General features: G+C 38.9%; 1 long non-coding RNA gene across 1 annotated transcript in view; it reads left to right on the top strand.

Annotated features, from left to right (window-relative positions):
- Nucleotides 1-5,187: 5,187 nt before the first annotated feature.
- The window catches only part of LOC132660243 (uncharacterized), a 28,647-nt gene continuing 20,049 nt past the window's right edge, over nt 5,188-13,785 (top strand). The window contains exons 1-2 of the long non-coding RNA XR_009601635.1: nt 5,188-5,260; nt 6,434-6,529. This is a non-coding gene — a long non-coding RNA (uncharacterized LOC132660243). The remainder of the gene's footprint in view (nt 5,261-6,433; nt 6,530-13,785) is intronic.

The raw sequence follows: 13,785 nt of genomic DNA, 5'->3' as shown, positions 1-13,785 counted from the left end.
TATTATTGAAAATATTATTTAATATCTTGTTGTTTAGTTACTAAGTCGTGTCTGACTCTTTGTGACCCTATAGATTATAGCATGCCAGGCACCTCTGTCCATAGAATTCTCCAGGCAAGAGTGGGTCACCATTCCCTTCTCCAGAGAATCTTCCCAACCCAGGGATCAAACCTGAGTCTCCTGTGTTGGCAGGCGCATTCTTTACCACTGAGCCATCAGGGAAGCCCATTTCTTTCTATAGGTTGCTATAAATTTTAAAAGTCATTTTTATTTTATTAAATCATAACATGCAAATATTATATGCAAATATCCCATAAAATAAAACAGTGCTAAATGGCATAAAGAAAGAGCAATCCCTTCTCTACTCACATTTGCCTGCTTTGTCTCAAGAGGAACCATTCTGAACACTTTGCAGCTTCTTTTGATATTTACCTCCATGTTGAAAATGGATATTAATTATCTATTATGTCTACATTTTCCAAGTTTAGTACACATAGTGAGGACTTTTGCTTACTTTTAGCCTCTCATTCTTAATCTTAATGATTTAATCTCATTTTTTATTTTTAGCTAAGTACACATTTAGTGTTTTTATGATTAGTATATGAATATTGTTCACTACCACTGTAGATAATGGGCTATAATAATTTTTTTGTTTTTTGCTTTTTCTTGGAGATACTAATTGTCATTTCATTTGCTTAAATTTCTTTGACATGTGATGTCTTCCTACCTTCAAATAGCTCTGTTAAATGGCTCACTAGACAATTTTCCATATGATCAAACTTGTTATATAATTTATAAGTTCCATTTTATCCTGTAAAATTTCTTCTGAAGCCCTCTGACCTCCTGCTGCATTCTGGACTGGCTTTCCCTAGGCCAGCAGCCTCTAGATTCTTAAGATGGTGGACTGTTATCAATTTACATTACTTTGCCAGCAAAGGTCCATCTAGTTAAAGCTATGGCTTTTCCAGTAGTCATATATGGATGTGACAGTTGGACTATAAAGAAAGCTGAGTGTGGAAGAATTGATACTTTTGAACTCTGGTCCTGGGGAAGACTCTTGAGAGTCCTTTGGACAGCAAGGAGATCCAACCAGTCAATCCTAAAGGAAATTAGTCCTGAATATTAATTGGAAGGACTGATGTTGAAGCTGAAACTCCAATACTTTGGCCACCTGATACGAAGAACTGACTCACTGGAAAAGACCCTGATGATGGGAAAGATTGAAGGCAGGAGGAGAAGGGGATGACAGAGGATGAGATGGTTGGATGGCATGACTGACTCAATGGACATGAGTTTGAATAAGCTCCAGCAGTTGGTGATGGACAGGGAGGCCTGGCGTGCTGCAGTCCATGGGGTCACAAAGAGTTGGACATGATTGAGTGACTGAAATGAACTAAACTGAACTGTTATCAATTTTCAAAGAAACACGTGCCTCTTATATTTGTATATTGTTTTGTTTATAAAATATGTTTTTCTGTAATAGCATATACACAATGAACATAAACAAAATTCAAAATTTTAAAAGACAAAAATTAAAATAAGTAAAAAGATGTTACTTCCTTCTTGTGCCCCGATTGTCTTTTGCTCACTGGGGAGAGATGGAGGTGAGATGTCTGCTCTAGGCTTACTCACAATCATTATCCTAGGGCTTTCCTTTCCATCAATCTAGAAATTCCTTTTGGCTATTTCTTGTGTTGGACCTGTTTCCTGAATTCCATGTTTCTTCCTTCTGAGTTCTCTCATTTGGATGAAGCATATCCTCTGGTAACTTCCTAAGGAAAAGTGCAAAGGAGGTTAATTTCCTGAGATTTTGTTTGTCTAAAATTGTGTTTATATAAAAAAGTAAAAATATAAGCCACAGGCTGGGAGAAAATATTTGTAAAACACTTGTATGTAGAGGTCCTATGTCCAAAATATGTGAAGAAATTTACAAAACTCAGTAACAGGGCAGTGAAGAATCCAATTAAAAATGGGCAAAATACCCAGACACCAAAGAAGATATATAGATGTCAAATAAACATGAAAAGCTGCTCAACATCGTATGTCATTAGAGAATTGCAAATTAAAACATAATGAGAAACCACTACATGTTGCTGGTTAGATGGCCAAAATCCAAAACATGACAAGACCAAATGCTGTCAAGGACATGGAGCAGCAGGAATTCTCCCTCATTGCTGGTGGGAATACAAAATGGTACAGCTACTTTAGAAGACAGTCTGGTGGTTTCTCAGAAAATTAAATATAGTTTAGTATATAATACAGCAATTATCTTGTTGCGATTTACTCAAATGAGTTGAAGATTTATGTCCACACAACAGCCTGCATAAGAATATTTACAGAAACTTTATTCATAATGGTCCAGATTTGGAAACAACAAAGATGTCCTTCAATAGGCAAATGGACAAACAAACTGGGGACTGTCTATACCATGAAATATTATTTAGCAATAAGAAAGTCTATCAAGCCATGAAAAGACATGGGGGTAACTTAAATGCAATGCTCAATGAAGAAAACTAGTCTGAAAAAGCTACATACTATATGATTCCAGCTATGTAATATTCTGGAAAAGGCAAGAATATGAAGAGAGTAAAAACATTAGTGGTTGACAGGTTCAGATGAGAGAGAAGGAGGGATGAGAGAGATGGGGAGCATAGGCGATTTTTCGGGACTTGAAACTGCTCTACATGATATTGTAATGGTGAATAGATAAAAATATACATTTGTCAAAAATAGAAGAGTAAAACACAAAGAGTAAACTTTAAGGTAAACTATGGACTTTAGTTAATAATAACGTATTAACATTCGCTCATCAATTATAACAAATGTACCACACCAATATAGGATGCTAATCAGAGGGGAAACTTCCTGTTGTTGGGGCAATGGGGAAGAGTGGGAAAAAGGATACAAGGGAACTTGGCAATTTCTGTTGATTTTTTTTCTATAATTATAAAACTTCTCTAAAAAAGTCTATTAATTTTAAAAAGTCTTTATTCTTGCATTTGATGAATAATTTGATTTGGATAAAGGATTCAAGATTAGAAATCGTTTTCATTCAGAATCTTTACACATGGTTCTATTGCCTGCTACATTCAGTACTGCTCTTAGAAATCTCAGACCATTTTATGTAATGATCTGTGGAATAATCTGCTTGTCCTCATGCATTCCATTCCCCAGAACTTTCAAAATCTTCTCTTTTACTGCTTTGAAATTTCATAATGACCCAGGTTTCTTTCATTAGCTTCACTGGCATTTAAAAATTTTTTTAATTAAGTATAGTCAATTTAAAATGTTGTGCTAATTTCTGCTGTACAGCAAAGTAATTTTGTTATATATATGTGTACATACATATATTCTTTTTCATATTCTTTTCCATTAAGGCTTATTATTGGATATTGGATATAATTCCCTGTGCTATATAGTAGGACTTTGTTGTTTATCCATTTCATATATAATAGTTTGCATTCTGCTAGCCCCAAACTCCTGTCTATCCCCTCTCACCCACCGTTGGGAACCACAAATCTGTTCTCTCTGAGTCTTTTTCTCTTTCATAGATAGGCTGGTTCATTTGTGTCATATTTTAGATTCCACATATAAGTGATATCATTTGATATTTGTCCTTCTCTTTCTGACTTACTTCACTCGGTAAATAATCTCTAGGTCCATTCATGTAGCTTCCAATAGCATTATTTTATTCTTTCATTGGCTTTTTAATCTGTAGACTTGTGTCCAATAGAACTTTTCTTATATTATTTTTTTGATAATTTCCTGCTATATTTTTCATCTTCTCTCCTATTAATCTTGACCTCTGGATTGACCTCTAATTTTCTTATCTTTTCTTTTCTAATACCAATATCTGCTTTTGTTGTTTTTGTTATTGAACTTCATCTTCTGTCCTAGACCTTACTGTCCAATCTTCCAATTGGACTTGTCATTTTTGCTATCATTTTCCCTTCTTTGAAGCTATTATTTGTAACATCTTCAAAATTTTCTTCTTTCTTCATTGCCTTTTTGTGTCTCCTACTATGCCACTGGTCTCTTGTGTTGGAGACTTGCCTCAACTGCCTGATAATCCTTGCCTGTCTATATCTGGTTAAGAACAGGGCAGTAAAAAGCTAATTGGAACTCTGTGCCTGTGTGGGACTGATCAGCTGGTGAATGGTGCTGTGGGGCAATTGGTAGGCACAGAGATTTTTAATTGAATTCTCAGCGTGTTAGTATGTATTGTATCTTCAGGTTCATTTACTACAGTGAAGGATGCTACCATCTCCTGCCTAGGAGTATAATACTGGCTGCTCGAGCTCAAGGGTTGACAATGGGCAAGGCTGGAGTTTCAGCATCCATAATGCAGATTTTCACTTGGTCCCTCTTTTTTCACCTTTAGTACTGCTGGACTTCCCTGGTGGCTCAGCAGAATCCATCTGCTAGTGCAGGAGACGTGGATTTGATTGCTGGGTTGAGAAGATCCCCTAGAAAAGGAAATAGCAACCCACTCCGGTATTCTTGTCTGGTAAATCCCATGGACAGAGAAGCCTGGTGGCTACAGTCCGTGGGGCCACAAAGAGTTAGACACAACTTAGCAACTAAACACCAATAACAGCAGCAACAACAACTGCATCTCTACTGTCCTCTATGGTGGTTATTCTTTCTTGTCTGGAGACTTTCCAGTTTAAGTTTTCCAGATACTGTTCAGAGTGATGTGTGAGCAAGAGGCTTAAATTTTCTCATGGTTGACTCGTGGGATCCTCTTCAGATCCACTCCTGAGTTATTCTGATGCTCTGTTAATCTTTGGTAACATTTTTGCTGCTTTGACAAGATGCTCCAACATCAACTTCTAAATTCCCTGTCTTGACCTGGAATTAAACATTCTCTCCAAGTATTCTTGGTTCCTTTTAGTCAAAAATGGTATTTAGAGGCAAAACCTCAGTGCCGAGATACTCGTTGCTACTAAAATAATCATTGTGGTGGGCCTTTTCTGTGGTGGGCAGATCTAGGAATTACTTATTTTCAAGGTAAAATTAGAAACTCATTGTGATATTTCAACTTAAAATCAAGACAAGGCTTTTATTTAATGTTTCTGGTTTTACATCTATACTTTCTTTCCTCTACACTGAGAGTCCTAGCTCCCAATGTCACCGAAACTATTGAATCAGAATATCATATAATTGCACATTTGTTTTTTACCCACAGAATACACAGAACAGTGACAGAATATCAATACCATCATCTCAACCAACAAATGATTACTGAAAATAGTTTAAGGTGTGTTTTTTTTTTTGGCAATTCTTTTTGTTTTTAGAGTCTTTTCCACTAAAATAATCTGAATTGGTTCTTTTCTGTATGGCTATGCTGGTGGCTCAGAGGTTAAAGCGTCTGCCTGGAATGCGGGAGACCCGGGTTCGATCCCTGGGTTGGGAAGATCCCCTGGAGAAGGAAATAGCAACCCACTCCAGTACTCTTGCCTGGAGAATCCCATGGAGGGAGGAGCCTGGTGGGCTACTACTCCATGGGGTTGCAAAGAGTCAGACACGACTGGGTGACTTCACTTTCACCTTCATGGTACCACCAGATATACATTTGGATTTATTTCTTTTTAGCTTCAAAAAGGGGTCTTTTGAAACTTAATTTTATTTTATAGTTTGTAAGATATTTATATGATTTCAAAGTAAAATCTATGAAACAAAACTATTCAAAAGACTTTAGCCTTTACTCCCATGCTCTTAACTCCATCCCCTTCTCTCTTTTTCATAGGTAACCATTTGTTTCTATTTTAGCATATACATGGCTATATCTTTAAATATGTATATTTTAAAAAGCATGTGTGTATTTAATATATGCATATACGTATGAATATACATCTTTGTGTGTATATGGACAGACACATATATGAGCAGCACACATATTCACACAGTTGGCCTTGGATATCCATGGAGTCTGCATCTGTAGACTCAACCAACTCTAGAGTGAAAGTATGTAAAGAAAAAAGAAAATTTCAGAAAGTTCCCCAAAGCAAGACTTGAATTTGTGCAACAACTCAGTCCCTTGCCATCCTATGCTTGAAAAATAAGACAGTTTTCTTCTCTCTTGACCTCCTTGCCTCCAACCTCTTCTGTGTTCCATAACTAGATAGATAATCTTAAAATATTTATTTGACTTTGTTATTTTCCCATGGAAAAAATATTTGGTATTTTCTTGATATATAAAAGATAAAATCCATGTTTCTTAACCTGTGCAATGACACCTCCCTCCCACTCCACCCTTCTGATTCATCTGTGCAAACTTTTGGTTTCAGTTACACCATCCTGCAAACTCAGTTTTCATGTTTCCACCTCCATGTCTTCATATAAGCAATTTTCTGTCCCTACAGTGTCCTTCTTTTCTTCTTTGTGCATGTTGGTTACATGTATTTTCAAGACTGTTTTGGTCATCTTGCAGAAACAGAATAGGATGGATCATCACCCAGTGTTTGGTTTCTATCCACAATATGGTTTGAACGTTCAAGACTGATGATGTCATGCCTGCACCAAGAAGGTATGTAAAGATCTAGTTCTCACATACTGGAACTGTCTATGGAGAGCAAGACTGATCCTGCTTTTATTGTGATTAAGGAATAGGGTTAGGATGAGGGATCCCACACGGGCCAGGGCTTGTGTAGTTTCTATTTATTTCCACTACCAAAAGAGGCAGCATCTGAGTTTCTTATTGGCTTGCCAAGATGTGGGGCAGAAGGGATCTGGGAGTGATGGTGCTTGTGAGCTCCCAGCTGTCATACAAAAAAAATGGAGTCAGACTCTATTAAAAAGACCCCCATCCAAATCCTTCTGAGCTCCTCAATTCACAGAATCCCCAGCATTCAGCTTTGCTGCCTCGTATGCCATTCACCTTTTCTGATCTTTGACTGATGGAAATGAATTGAATTATTTTAGAGTCGTATGCCTAGAGGTGAATCCAAGTTGTATAGATCCTGAAGCTTATATAGCTTGGGGTGTGGCCCTCTTAAGGAAAAAAGTACAAATTAGGTATGAGGGCTTGAAAGAGGTTGTACTTGACAAGAGCCCTTAAGCTTCATCAACTGCATGGTCAGTCTGCCTCTGTGTTGCTCTTGTGCATTAAAAATACACATTAAAAATACATGTTGTACATTTCATTTTTTTATTGGTCACAGTTCTGAGTTTTTACATTTGTATGGATTCTTGTAGCCACTGTGACAATCAGGATACAGAGCAAGGCCAACACCACAAAGAATGCCTTGTGTGGTCCTTCCTTATTCAGACCCTCCCCAGACCCCTCGTATATGTTGATTTTTTCATGATGACACCTTGCATCTGTAGGAGTTTTTTGTTTTTGATGATAATGGTAAGAAAAATTACATTCTCTATTCTAGTAGGAATAAATTCCTGGTGATGAACAGAGGCATTTAGCATATGCTCTGATAAGGATTACATAAGAGGCCTTCCATACAATTTAAGTCAGAATTCATGAATTAAAAAAATGACTGTGTTTTGGTTTGAGAACTTCACTGATGAACTTTGTGAAATTCAACTAGTTTTAGATTCCTCCCTTTGGTTGACATTTGACTCAATTGGCATAGCATAATGCCTTGAACATGTAGATGTTTAATAAATACTTGGTGATTTAAATTAGTGGACCAACTGGCTGAACCCAGGAGTTAAAAAGGCTAAACTCTAAGCAGTATTCGTTTAAAGGTGTACACCTTTCCTTATTTATTCTTTATGTATGTGTGTGTGTAAATAAATCTATAAGTTTACAGACAGATATATTTCTCTTCTTTTAGAGTTCTAGAAACAAGATTAGGACTCACAGTACTGCAAATAAGATTGTTTAGGGAGGGCTAATTGCTCAAATCTAGAGAAAGCTAGTTCTTCTCAAATGAAGCAAGCTGTGAAGAGAGAAGAAAAAGTCTTTTGCTGAGATATCAACGGAAATATGTAACTCCCCTGTAGCCTAAATGCCCCAGTGTCCCAAACACTGGAGAAGGAAATGGCAACCGACTCCAGTGTTCGGCCTAGAGAATCCTGTGAACAGAGGAGCCTGGTGGGCTGCTGTCCATAGAGTTGCACAGAGTCGGACATGACTGAAGTGACTTAGCAGCAGCAGCAGCAGTCCCAAACACTTCTGCCTAGTACATATCAGATTGATCAGATCAACTTTTCCCACGCTCATCTACAACTGATGAATACCTAATTTACTGTTTTGGAAGAACCACTACTCCTGGATCCTAAATTTCCACTTAGCCTGAAATTTAATGTGGCTTTACAAACTGGGAAGGAGGAAACAGAAGGCTTTTCTCCCTGCCTTAATGCCTGATGATGAACTGTTTTCAAATATCACTGTGTACCTGACCTTCAGCAGGAAATCATGGTGCCTTGGTTTGCTCACTGCAGAGCAAAGAAGGCTCACACAACTGGATCTCCCAGATAAAAGTCCAATTAACCTCAACATAGTTGCTCACAGAGTCAAAAGAAGCAGCAGAAGGCACTAGCTTTAGCTCCCAAGTGCATCTCCTTTCCCTGTGATTAATTATATTTAATATTAACCAAAGAGTGTGAATTCAGCCCAAGAGGAAGGTCAAGAGTTCCAATCCCTTCTGTCTCCCCACCACTCTCTGAGTGTCTCCCCATCAGAGTCTTGTCAACAGCCAGGTGGTTCGCTTGTTTAGCGGGACTACAAACAGAAGCACTGGTGAGAATTTCTAGAAAAAGCAGTGCTAGCAGCAGCTGGCAGCCAGCCAATGTAGAGTTCTCTGGAGAACTCCAGACATTTTTATCCTCATCTATAGGCCTGGGGTTTGAAACAGTGTGATCATTCCCAGAAGGAGAGCCCAGGTTGACAAAAGGCGGTTTTGTATAATAGCACCATATTACGTTTTTAAAAACTGGCTCGCAGTTGCTTTATTCACATTTCTGTGAAAGATTTATCTGCATAGACCAGACTCGGCTGTAGATCATTTCCTATTGTGTCTAAAATGATAAGACTAGATATTTCTTGTGTTCAACCCTTGTGGGGAATTAGGTGGCCATCCCTTTGCCTCTTTGGTTTCATTCTGCTCAATTCCCAGGCATTTACTATCATCCAAATTGTGTTTGATTAGCATAAGCTAGATTTCCCACAAGAGTTTTCCTAATACATTTCTTCTTCAATCCAGTCCCACTTGGACGCAGTAAGCCCCTTTTGTTCATCTAGTATGTCATTCAAATTGATACCAAAGAGAGATGTGTGTGATCCTTGGTGCTTGGTGATGACAAGAATGGAGGTTGTGGGATGCGGTTCAGAAACCAATGCAGTAATGGTAAACAGATGGCAGAGGAGTGAAGAAAGACCCTTCCCTGGCCACCACCCCCGACTGCTGTCCTCAACATCCATGCGGCCAGCCTTCTGTTTGGGGACAAAAATGATATCAAAGGAGTTGTGATTTTTTTTAAAGAACAAAGTATCTGTAAAATTCGATCAAGTAAAAGACTTTGTTGCAGCATTAAAGAATCTCTTGGCTATCCAAGGACAGGAAGTGAGGAGTGAAGGCAGTTGTCTTTCAAGAGCTGCACGGCCTTTTCCTCTCATGGCGTATCTGTGTGTTTTGTGATTTTTGTCTGAGAGGAGCAGCCTTTTCTGCAACCGTGGGAATTCTTTGAGACCGAGGTTGAAGTTGGGACTGCTAACCCAGGCCCCCTCTGTTTGAAGCTTTTCAGACTCTACCGCTAGCAGGAATCCGGACTGCAAGCCATGTGAGGACTAGCTTAGGGCTGGCTTAGGGTGTCCAATCAGCACCAAGACCCAGAGAAATGAGATCCTTGTTTCTGCTTTCTGTAGAGTGGGGTTTATTTCTCACTCATTTGTATGTGCACTGAAGGTGTAGTCCTCTGGGGTTCCAACATTATGGGAGGGGTCTTCAATCAGATTGAGCATCTTGATTGGGTCACCAGTTCAGGGCAGAAGTTCAGAAGCTCCATGGTTTAGCAGAAATTTTCAGGGTGAAAGCCAGCTTTGGTATTCATTGCTGACCACTTTCCCTGCTCTGATTCCTTTCTGCAGAAAACTTTATTTTTTGCCAGCTGGTTAAAAAAAAAAAATTTTTTTTTTAATTAGCTGCTATTTTAGTTGTCTTAATCCATGAGTTTTGGGGAAGATCAGGAATTAATCTCACAGTGTCTCTGCTTCTCTATGAATTTCTCTCTGTATTCCTTTCTCTGTTAGGCTGACTTACTTTTAGTCTTCCAGAACTCCAGCTTATTGTGGTTTGTATAACTAAGGCCTCTTTAGTTCTGGTACTACTTCTGTTTCTACCCTCACTGCTCTTAAACCCCATCATTCCAATTCCTAAATGAAACTGACAAGGGAACCTAAATATCAAGCAGAGCCATTCAGATTCATAGGTCATTGGTCACTGCTGCTGTTGGGTTAGAGTCCACCTTTATTTCCGTCAGTGGTCAGTGTGTGTGTGTTTGCTGCCAGGAGTAGGGGAGCGTAGCTCATGTCTTATGAAATGTGGTCACCATTTCTTAACAGGGTTGTGGGCACGTGGTTTCAGCTCGAAGAAGGTATGGGAAGGAACCATGAAACATTTTTAGTACAAAACCTATAAGAACAATTTTCCCTCCTCTCCTGCCTTAAAAACAATAACAGGAAAGAACTGGATGGATTCAAGGCAGAAATGGTTTCTACAAAATCCATTCTTAAAGTGAGATGGATGGTTTTGCAAGGTAATAACACGACAGTCATAGTAGAATCCTGCCTTCAGACTAGTATCATGACCATTAAATCCAACTCCCTGTTTATGCCATTTTGAAAGACCATGAAATTATTGCAGAAACACATGAGGGCCAAAATAGATTCAACAAAAGCAGTTTAGAAACTACTTTAGCAACTTTTATTAAGTAGTTAATACTTTTTTAAAGTAACAAATGGCCAAGAGCTCATTTGAGATGCATATTTGTATCTCTGCATGAGTGCTATAATGAAATAAGGTACAACATCCATTTCACCTCTCCTTTCAGCTTCAGTCACTCGACAGCTAAACTTGTTGAAAGAGTTGCCTATAGGCACTGCCTCTACGTTTCCACCGCCTAGCTTCACCTCAAGTCACTAAAATGTGCACCACAATCCTTAGCACGGCAGCAATTTCATGGGAACTGGGACTCATTTGTTTTCTTCACTACTGTATCTCCTGCAGAAGCAACAGTGCCTAACACAATAGGCTCTCAATGGATATTTATGAAAGAAACAATAACTATAAAGGAATACTAACTACCCATTTATATGAAAATATTTATGGAAGTTTTAAATAATATTAGGAGATGCTTAAATTGGAAAAAAACTAGAAAATATTTCATATGATCTCAGCTATTATCACGCATGGAAAAAAGACCAGTAGGAAACACACTGAAATGTTAACAGTGGTTCTCTGGAGCCGGATTATAAATGATAATTACTTTCTTTTTTGTCTGTTTTTTTTTTTTCCCCATTCTGCCAGTCTTTAATAATGGCAGTTGATGTCATTAAACTAAAATGAAATCCAAGCAATAACATAAAAGACGTGGCTTAGTTTTTCAATGCACCTTACTTTCAGGCTTAAATGGCAAATGTTATTGTACTTATTGAAGATGATGTACAGGATAAAATTACATCTGATAAGAGGAGATTAATTGTTCAGAGGATAATGGATTTATTGGTACCTATCATTAAAATTGTTTGTCTCATCTTCTAACAGGCAACAATCACTTTACTACAAGACAGTGGTCACAACAACAACATTTATTTGTTGAATGGTAAATGTGTATGGCACATCCATTATTTTATTTAAGCATCACACTAATCCTCTAAGATAGGGGTCTTAAACCTCTGGGATCTAATGCCAGATGATCTGAGGTGGAGCTGATGTAATAATAATAGAAATAAAGTTTATAACAAATGTGATACACTTGAATCATCCTGAAACCATCTCCAAAGCCCAGGTCCATGGAAAAAATTGTCTTCCACGAAACCAGTCCCTGGTGCCAAAAAGTCCCTGACTGCTGCTCTAAAGGAAGTGTGATTAGTCCCAATTTTCATATGAGAAAACTAAGGCATAGAGTGTGTATGGAACTGGTCCAAGATCACAGTCTTAGTAAAGGTCCAGATCAAGTTGTTAACCAGAGCTCTAGGGATCATGGTTTTTATCAGCACCCTTCCAACTAGTTTATCCTACGTGCTGAGGCCTGATGCTAAATACAACCTACAAACTCCACCCGGAAACCCACCCATTGCAGGAATTTTCAGGCTGCTGCACACATTGCTGTATATGTGCTGTTTTCCCACCATGGTTGGATGAAGTGGCAAAAGAGTTCATGGTTGGCTTAGGTCAAGCTGGGTATTGGGCTAAAGTGAGAAGCACTTGGTGCAAATGACTTGAAGAGTTGTCATTGCTGAGGACTGTATAAAACCAAAAATATACTTTAAAAGGGCTTCCCCGATGGCTCAGCAGGTAAAGAATCCACCTGCGATGAAGGAGACATAGGAGACTAGAGTTTGATCCCTGGGTTGGGAAGATCCCCCGGAGGAAGAAAATGGCAATCCACTCCAGCATTCTTGCCTGAAAACTCTCATGAACAGAGAAGCCTGGCAGACTACAGTCCATGGGGTCGCAAAGAGTCAGACACGACTGAGCAACTGACACATGCAGACTTTAAAAATCTGCACTGCACACAGATAAATGGAAGCTGCATGCACTGAACTGGATCAGGACACCACACGTGGGCTGCTGGGGGGTCTGGTTGGGTAGCAGGATGGGTAGCAGAGCAGCAGCAGCAGCCGTGACCCTTTGCCTCACAGTCTCCGGGCATGCCATTCAGAATAGAACTTTCCTTTTTTTTTTTTTTTTTTCCCCAATTAGGAAAGTTATATGCCCATGGTAAAAAAAAAAAAAAAAAAAAAGGTACAAAATAAAATACAGTGAAACATCATCCCCCACCCACAACTCTCATTTCTTCTTCCCAGAGACAAGCAGTGTTACCCATTTCTTAGGTGATCCTGCAGAAGAATTTTATGCATAAAAGTATACTCAGTATTTATGTATATGCTGTTTGAAATGCACACTCCAGTTATGCTTTCATCCATCTCCCATTTCTCCTAATACACCTTGAAAGAGCTACCATATATAGCTGTGCACAAGGCACTTGGTCCAGCGAAGAGTGGAGGCTGAGATTCAATAAACTGTGTTCTCTGGCAGGAGGCTGGGGCAGCCTGGAAGAGGAACACTTTCCTTGATTAGCACACAGGTACCGTCTTGGGCTTTAGAGTCCGTCCAGATCAGCACGCATTCGTCTACTTTACTCTTTTTCGTCACTGCAGAGAATTTTGCTGTAGCAGATGAACAGTTCTTTCATTTCCAATTGGTGGACATTTGGGTTCTTTCTAATCTTTTGCTTTTAGGAAAAATACTGTAATGAAGTTCCTTGTCTAAACATTTTGGTTCACTTGCGTGAGCACACCTGAAGGGTCAATTTGGGTAGGTCATTTTTGAGACCTCGAAACATTTGATTTCGAAGAAACAAAATACACTGATTTGAAAAGATCTGAACTCCAGAGGTATTTATTCTTTAATTTTTGTAAACAAGATTTCAGATTCCCCTCCATCCTCAGCCTTGATAATTGACTTCCAGCTGCCAAGGGACGTGTTTGCTTTCTTCTCTTGGGTCCTAATCATCCGCTGCAGGTGCCTTTTCTCTCTTGACCCTGCCCTCACCACCCCCAGAATTGTCCTTACCACCCCCAGAATTGTCTCTGTCAGCAGG

Source organism: Ovis aries, chromosome 8, assembly GCF_016772045.2.
Source record: "Ovis aries strain OAR_USU_Benz2616 breed Rambouillet chromosome 8, ARS-UI_Ramb_v3.0, whole genome shotgun sequence".
Lineage (NCBI taxonomy): Eukaryota > Metazoa > Chordata > Mammalia > Artiodactyla > Bovidae > Ovis > Ovis aries.
The sequence above is the reverse complement of the archived record's forward strand: the minus strand, read 5'-3'. Positions and strand labels throughout refer to the sequence as shown.